A 9150-nucleotide genomic window follows, 5' to 3' on the forward strand; every position below is an offset into this window, starting at 1 on the left:
CAGGAAATGCACAGCATTGTTGGAGTTGGAGTTCAGGAAGAGTTGGAACATTGCAGGAAATGCACAGCATTGTTGGAGTTGTACTTCAGGAAGAGTTGGAACATTGCAGGAAATGCACAGCATTGTTGGAGTTGGAGTTCAGGAAGGGTTGGAACATTGCAGGAAATGCACAGCATTGTTGGAGTTGGAGTTCAGGAAGATTTGGAACATTGCAGGAAATGCACAGCATTTTTGGAGTTGGAGTTCAGGAAGGGTTGGAACATTGCAGGAAATGCACAGCATTGTTGGAGCTGTAGTTCAGGAAGGGTTGGAACATTGCAGGAAATGCACAGCATTGTTGGAGTTGGAGTTCAGGAAGGGTTGGAACATTGCAGGAAATGCACAGCATTGTTGGAGTTGTACTTCAGGAAGAGTTGGAACATTGCAGGAAATGCACAGCATTGTTGGAGTTGTACTTCAGGAAGAGTTGGAACATTGCAGGAAATGCACAGCATTGTTGGAATTGTAGTTCAGGAAGAGTTGGAACATTGCAGGAAATGCACAGCATTGTTGGAGTTGTACTTCAGGAAGAGTTGGAACATTGCAGGAAATGCACAGCATTGTTGGAATTGTAGTTCAGGAAGAGTTGGAACATTGCAGGAAATGCACAGCATTGTTGGAGTTGGAGTTCAGGAAGAGTTGGAACATTGCAGGAAATGCACAGCATTGTTGGAGTTGTACTTCAGGAAGAGTTGGAACATTGCAGGAAATGCACAGCATTGTTGGAATTGTAGTTCAGGAAGAGTTGGAACATTGCAGGAAATGCACAGCATTGTTGGAGTTGGAGTTCAGGAAGAGTTGGAACATTGCAGGAAATGCACAGCATTGTTGGAGTTGGAGTTCAGGAAGAGTTGGAACATTGCAGGAAATGCACAGCATTGTTGGAGTTGGAGTTCAGGAAGGGTTGGAACATTGCAGGAAATGCACAGCATTGTTGGAGTTGGAGTTCAGGAAGAGTTGGAACATTGCACGAAATGCACAGCATTGTTGGAGTTGGAGTTGGAGTTCAGGAAGAGTTGGAACATTGCAGGAAATGCACAGCATTGTTGGAGTTGGAGTTAGAGTTCAGGAAGAGTTGGAACATTGCAGGAAATGCACAGCATTGTTGGAGTTGGAGTTCAGGAAGAGTTGGAACATTGCAGGAAATGCACAGCATTGTTGGAGTTGGAGTTCAGGAAGAGTTGGAACATTGCTGGAAATGCACAGCATTGTTGGAGCTGTAGTTCAGGAAGGGTTGGAACATTGCAGGAAATGCACAGCATTGTTGGAGTTGGAGTTCAGGAAGGGTTGGAACATTGCAGGAAATGCACAGCATTGTTGGAGCTGTAGTTCAGGAAGGGTTGGAACATTGCAGGAAATGCACAGCATTGTTGGAGTTGGAGTTCAGGAAGGGTTGGAACATTGCAGGAAATGCACAGCATTGTTGGAATTGTAGTTCAGGAAGAGTTGGAACATTGCAGGAAATGCACAGCATTGTTGGAGTTGGAGTTCAGGAAGGGTTGGAACATTGCAGGAAATGCACAGCATTGTTGGAGTTGGAGTTCAGGAAGGGTTGGAACATTGCAGGAAATGCACAGCATTGTTGGAGTTGGAGTTCAGGAAGAGTTGGAACATTGCAGGAAATGCACAGCATTGTTGGAGTTGGAGTTCAGGAAGAGTTGGAACATTGCAGGAAATGCACAGCATTGTTGGAGTTGGAGTTCAGGAAGAATTGGAACATGGCAGGAAATGCACAGCATTGTTGGAGTTGTAGTTCAGGAAGGGTTGGAACATTGCAGGAAATGCACAGCATTGTTGGAGTTGGAGTTCAGGAAGGGTTGGAACATTGCAGGAAATGCACAGCATTGTTGGAGTTGGAGTTCAGGAAGAGTTGGAACATTGCAGGAAATGCACAGCATTGTTGGAGTTGGAGTTCAGGAAGAGTTGGAACATTGCAGGAAATGCACAGCATTGTTGGAGTTGGAGTTCAGGAAGAGTTGGAACATTGCAGGAAATGCACAGCATTGTTGGAGTTGTACTTCAGGAAGAGTTGGAACATTGCGGGAAATGCACAGCATTGTTGGAGTTGGAGTTCAGGAAGGGTTGGAACATTGCAGGAAATGCACAGCATTGTTGGAGTTGGAGTTCAGGAAGGGTTGGAACATTGCAGGAAATGCACAGCATTGTTGGAGTTTGAGTTCAGGAAGAGTTGGAACATTGCAGGAAATGCACAGCATTGTTGGAGTTGGAGTTCAGGAAGAGTTGGAACATTGCAGGAAATGCACAGCATTGTTGGAGTTGGAGTTCAGGAAGAGTTGGAACATTGCAGGAAATGCACAGCATTGTTGGAGTTGGAGTTCAGGAAGAGTTGGAACATTGCAGGAAATGCACAGCATTGTTGGAGTTGGAGTTCAGGAAGAGTTGGAACATTGCAGGAAATGCGCAGCATTGTTGGAATTGTACTTCAGGAAGAGTTGGAACATTGCAGGAAATGCACAGCATTGTTGGAATTGTACTTCAGGAAGAGTTGGAACATTGCAGGAAATGCACAGCATTGTTGGAGTTGGAGTTCAGGAAGAGTTGGAACATTGCAGGAAATGCACAGCATTGTTGGAGTTGGAGTTCAGGAAGAGTGGGAACATTGCAGGAAATGCACAGCATTGTTGGAGTTGGAGTTCAGGAAGAGTTGGAACATTGCAGGAAATGCACAGCATTGTTGGAGCTGTAGTTCAGGAAGGGTTGGAACATTGCAGGAAATGCACAGCATTGTTGGAGTTGTAGTTCAGGAAGAGTTGGAACATTGCAGGAAATGCACAGCATTGTTGGAATTGTAGTTCAGGAAGAGTTGGAACATTGCAGGAAATGCACAGCATTGTTGGAGCTGTAGTTCAGCAAGGGTTGGAACATTGCAGGAAATGCACAGCATTGTTGGAGTTGGAGTTCAGGAAGGGTTGGAACATTGCAGGAAATGCACAGCATTGTTGGAGCTGTAGTTCAGGAAGGGTTGGAACATTGCAGGAAATGCACAGCATTGTTGGAGTTGGAGTTCAGGAAGGGTTGGAACATTGCAGGAAATGCACAGCATTGTTGGAATTGTAGTTCAGGAAGAGTTGGAACATTGCAGGAAATGCACAGCATTGTTGGAGTTGGAGTTCAGGAAGGGTTGGAACATTGCAGGAAATGCACAGCATTGTTGGAGTTGGAGTTCAGGAAGGGTTGGAACATTGCAGGAAATGCACAGCATTGTTGGAGTTGGAGTTCAGGAAGAGTTGGAACATTGCAGGAAATGCACAGCATTGTTGGAGTTGGAGTTCAGGAAGAGTTGGAACATTGCAGGAAATGCACAGCATTGTTGGAGTTGGAGTTCAGGAAGGGTTGGAACATTGCAGGAAATGCACAGCATTGTTGGAGTTGGAGTTCAGGAAGAGTTGGAACATTGCAGGAAATGCACAGCATTGTTGGAGTTGGAGTTCAGGAAGAATTGGAACATTGCAGGAAATGCACAGCATTGTTGGAGTTGTAGTTCAGGAAGGGTTGGAACATTGCAGGAAATGCACAGCATTGTTGGAGTTGGAGTTCAGGAAGGGTTGGAACATTGCAGGAAATGCACAGCATTGTTGGAGTTGGAGTTCAGGAAGAGTTGGAACATTGCAGGAAATGCACAGCATTGTTGGAGTTGGAGTTCAGGAAGAGTTGGAACATTGCAGGAAATGCACAGCATTGTTGGAGTTGGAGTTCAGGAAGAGTTGGAACATTGCAGGTAATGCACAGCATTGTTGGAGTTGTACTTCAGGAAGAGTTGGAACATTGCGGGAAATGCACAGCATTGTTGGAGTTGGAGTTCAGGAAGGGTTGGCACATTGCAGGAAATGCACAGCATTGTTGGAGTTGGAGTTCAGGAAGGGTTGGAACATTGCAGGAAATGCACAGCATTGTTGGAGTTTGAGTTCAGGAAGAGTTGGAACATTGCAGGAAATGCACAGCATTGTTGGAGTTGGAGTTCAGGAAGAGTTGGAACATTGCAGGAAATGCACAGCATTGTTGGAGTTGGAGTTCAGGAAGAGTTGGAACATTGCAGGAAATGCACAGCATTGTTGGAGTTGGAGTTCAGGAAGAGTTGGAACATTGCAGGAAATGCACAGCATTGTTGGAGTTGGAGTTCAGGAAGAGTTGGAACATTGCAGGAAATGCACAGCATTGTTGGAATTGTACTTCAGGAAGAGTTGGAACATTGCAGGAAATGCACAGCATTGTTGGAATTGTACTTCAGGAAGAGTTGGAACATTGCAGGAAATGCACAGCATTGTTGGAGTTGGAGTTCAGGAAGAGTTGGAACATTGCAGGAAATGCACAGCATTGTTGGAGTTGGAGTTCAGGAAGAGTTGGAACATTGCAGGAAATGCACAGCATTGTTGGAGTTGGAGTTCAGGAAGAGTTGGAACATTGCAGGAAATGCACAGCATTGTTGGAGCTGTAGTTCAGGAAGGGTTGGAACATTGCAGGAAATGCACAGCATTGTTGGAGTTGTAGCTCAGGAAGAGTTGGAACATTGCAGGAAATGCACAGCATTGTTGGAATTGTAGTTCAGGAAGAGTTGGAACATTGCAGGAAATGCACAGCATTGTTGGAGTTGGAGTTCAGGAAGGGTTGGAACATTGCAGGAAATGCACAGCATTGTTGGAGTTGGAGTTCAGGAAGAGTTGGAACATTGCAGGAAATGCACAGCATTGTTGGAGTTGGAGTTCAGGAAGAGTTGGAACATTGCAGGAAAGGCACAGCATTGTTAGAATTGTAGTTCAGGAAGAGTTGGAATATTGCAGGAAATGCACAGCATTGTTGGAGTTGGAGTTCAGGAATGGTTGGAACATTGCAGGAAATGCACAGCATTGTTGGAGTTGGAGTTCAGGAAGAGTTGGAACATTGCAGGAAATGCACAGCATTGTTGGAGTTGGAGTTCAGGAAGAGTTGGAACATTGCAGGAAATGCACAGCATTGTTGGAGTTGGAGTTCAGGAAGAGTTGGAACATTGCAGGAAATGCACAGCATTGTTGGAGTTGTAGTTCAGGAAGGGTTGGAACATTGCAGGAAATGCACAGCATTGTTGGAGTTGGAGTTCAGGAAGGGTTGGAACATTGCAGGAAATGCACAGCATTGTTGGAGTTGGAGTTCAGGAAGAGTTGGAACATTGCAGGAAATGCACAGCATTGTTGGAGTTGGAGTTCAGGAAGAGTTGGAACATTGCAGGAAATGCACAGCATTGTTGGAGTTGGAGTTCAGGAAGAGTTGGAACATTGCAGGAAATGCACAGCATTGTTGGAGTTGTACTTCAGGAAGAGTTGGAACATTGCGGGAAATGCACAGCATTGTTGGAGTTGGAGTTCAGGAAGGGTTGGAACATTGCAGGAAATGCACAGCATTGTTGGAATTGGAGTTCAGGAAGGGTTGGAACATTGCAGGAAATGCACAGCATTGTTGGAGTTGGAGTTCAGGAAGAGTTGGAACATTGCAGGAAATGCACAGCATTGTTGGAGTTGGAGTTCAGGAAGGGTTGGAACATTGCAGGAAATGCACAGCATTGTTGGAATTGTACTTCAGGAAGAGTTGGAACATTGCAGGAAATGCACAGCATTGTTGGAGTTGGAGTTCAGGAAGAGTTGGAACATTGCAGGAAATGCACAGCATTGTTGGAGTTGGAGTTCAGGAAGAGTTGGAACATTGCAGGAAATGCACAGCATTGTTGGAATTGTACTTCAGGAAGAGTTGGAACATTGCAGGAAATGCACAGCATTGTTGGAATTGTACTTCAGGAAGAGTTGGAACATTGCAGGAAATGCACAGCATTGTTGGAGTTGGAGTTCAGGAAGAGTTGGAACATTGCAGGAAATGCACAGCATTGTTGGAGTTGGAGTTCAGGAAGAGTTGGAACATTGCAGGAAATGCACAGCATTGTTGGAGTTGGAGTTCAGGAAGAGTTGGAACATTGCAGGAAATGCACAGCATTGTTGGAGCTGTAGTTCAGGAAGGGTTGGAACATTGCAGGAAATGCACAGCATTGTTGGAGTTGGAGTTCAGGAAGAGTTGGAACATTGCAGGAAATGCACAGCATTGTTGGAATTGTAGTTCAGGAAGAGTTGGAACATTGCAGGAAATGCACAGCATTGTTGGAGTTGGAGTTCAGGAAGGGTTGGAACATTGCAGGAAATGCACAGCATTGTTGGAGTTGGAGTTCAGGAAGAGTTGGAACATTGCAGGAAATGCACAGCATTGTTGGAGTTGGAGTTCAGGAAGAGTTGGAACATTGCAGGAAAGGCACAGCATTGTTGGAATTGTAGTTCAGGAAGAGTTGGAACATTGCAGGAAATGCACAGCATTGTTGGAGTTGGAGTTCAGGAAGGGTTGGAACATTGCAGGAAATGCACAGCATTGTTGGAGTTGGAGTTCAGGAAGAGTTGGAACATTGCAGGAAATGCACAGCATTGTTGGAGTTGGAGTTCAGGAAGAGTTGGAACATTGCAGGAAATGCACAGCATTGTTGGAGTTGGAGTTCAGGAAGAGTTGGAACATTGCAGGAAATGCACAGCATTGTTGGAGTTGTAGTTCAGGAAGGGTTGGAACATTGCAGGAAATGCACAGCATTGTTGGAGTTGTAGTTCAGGAAGGGTTGGAACATTGCAGGAAATGCACAGCATTGTTGGAGTTGGAGTTCAGGAAGGGTTGGAACATTGCAGGAAATGCACAGCATTGTTGGAGTTGGAGTTCAGGAAGAGTTGGAACATTGCAGGAAATGCACAGCATTGTTGGAGTTGGAGTTCAGGAAGAGTTGGAACATTGCAGGAAATGCACAGCATTGTTGGAATTGTACTTCAGGAAGAGTTGGAACATTGCAGGAAATGCACAGCATTGTTGGAGTTGGAGTTCAGGAAGGGTTGGAACATTGCAGGAAATGCACAGCATTGTTGGAGTTGGAGTTCAGGAAGAGTTGGAACATTGCAGGAAATGCACAGCATTGTTGGAGTTGTACTTCAGGAAGAGTTGGAACATTGCAGGAAATGCACAGCATTGTTGGAGTTGGAGTTCAGGAAGAGTTGGAACATTGCAGGAAATGCACAGCATTGTTGGAATTGTAGTTCAGGAAGAGTTGGAACATTGCAGGAAATGCACAGCATTGTTGGAGTTGGAGTTCAGGAAGAGTTGGAACATTGCAGGAAATGCACAGCATTGTTGGAGTTGTACTTCAGGAAGAGTTGGAACATTGCAGGAAATGCACAGCATTGTTGGAATTGTAGTTCAGGAAGAGTTGGAACATTGCAGGAAATGCACAGCATTGTTGGAGTTGTACTTCAGGAAGAGTTGGAACATTGCAGGAAATGCACAGCATTGTTGGAGTTGGAGTTCAGGAAGAGTTGGAACATTGCAGGAAATGCACAGCATTGTTGGAGTTGGAGTTCAGGAAGAGTTGGAACTTTGCAGGAAATGCACAGCATTGTTGGAGTTGTAGTTCAGGAAGGGTTGGAACATTGCAGGAAATGCACAGCATTGTTGGAGTTGGAGTTCAGGAAGGGTTGGAACATTGCAGGAAATGCACAGCATTGTTGGAATTGTAGTTCAGGAAGAGTTGGAACATTGCAGGAAATGCACAGCATTGTTGGAGTTGGAGTTCAGGAAGAGTTGGAACATTGCAGGAAATGCACAGCATTGTTGGAGTTGGAGTTCAGGAAGAGTTGGAACATTGCAGGAAATGCACAGCATTGTTGGAGTTGGAGTTCAGGAAGAGTTGGAACATTGCAGGAAATGCACAGCATTGTTGGAGTTGGAGTTCAGGAAGAGTTGGAACATTGCAGGAAATGCACAGCATTGTTGGAGTTGGAGTTCAGGAAGGGTTGGAACATTGCAGGAAATGCACAGCATTGTTGGAGTTGGAGTTCAGGAAGGATTGGAACATTGCAGGAAATGCACAGCATTGTTGGAATTGTAGTTCAGGAAGAGTTGGAACATTGCAGGAATTGCACAGCATTGTTGGAGTTGGAGTTCAGGAAGAGTTGGAACATTGCAGGAAATGCACAGCATTGTTGGAGTTGGAGTTCAGGAAGAGTTGGAACATTGCAGGAAATGCACAGCATTGTTGGAGTTGTACTTCAGGAAGAGTTGGAACATTGCAGGAAATGCACAGCATTGTTGGAGTTGTAGTTCAGGAAGGGTTGGAACATTGCAGGAAATGCACAGCATTGTTGGAGTTGTAGTTCAGGAAGGGTTGGAACATTGCAGGAAATGCACAGCATTGTTGGAGTTGGAGTTCAGGAAGGGTTGGAACATTGCAGGAAATGCACAGCATTGTTGGAGTTGGAGTTCAGGAAGAGATGGAACATTGCAGGAAATGCACAGCATTGTTGGAGTTGGAGTTCAGGAAGAGTTGGAACATTGCAGGAAATGCACAGCATTGTTGGAATTGTACTTCAGGAAGAGTTGGAACATTGCAGGAAATGCACAGCATTGTTGGAGTTGGAGTTCAGGAAGGGTTGGAACATTGCAGGAAATGCACAGCATTGTTGGAGTTGGAGTTCAGGAAGAGTTGGAACATTGCAGGAAATGCACAGCATTGTTGGAGTTGTACTTCAGGAAGAGTTGGAACATTGCAGGAAATGCACAGCATTGTTGGAGTTGGAGTTCAGGAAGAGTTGGAACATTGCAGGAAATGCACAGCATTGTTGGAATTGTAGTTCAGGAAGAGTTGGAACATTGCAGGAAATGCACAGCATTGTTGGAGTTGGAGTTCAGGAAGAGTTGGAACATTGCAGGAAATGCACAGCATTGTTGGAGTTGTACTTCAGGAAGAGTTGGAACATTGCAGGAAATGCACAGCATTGTTGGAATTGTAGTTCAGGAAGAGTTGGAACATTGCAGGAAATGCACAGCATTGTTGGAGTTGTACTTCAGGAAGAGTTGGAACATTGCAGGAAATGCACAGCATTGTTGGAGTTGGAGTTCAGGAAGAGTTGGAACATTGCAGGAAATGCACAGCATTGTTGGAGTTGGAGTTCAGGAAGAGTTGGAACTTTGCAGGAAATGCACAGCATTGTTGGAGTTGTAGTTCAGGAAGGGTTGGAACATTGCAGGAAATGCACAGCATTGTTG

The sequence above is a fragment of the Somniosus microcephalus genome, chromosome 4 (genome assembly GCF_052327205.1).
Source record: "Somniosus microcephalus isolate GS21.2 chromosome 4, FLI_Smic_1.0, whole genome shotgun sequence".
NCBI lineage: Eukaryota > Metazoa > Chordata > Chondrichthyes > Squaliformes > Somniosidae > Somniosus > Somniosus microcephalus.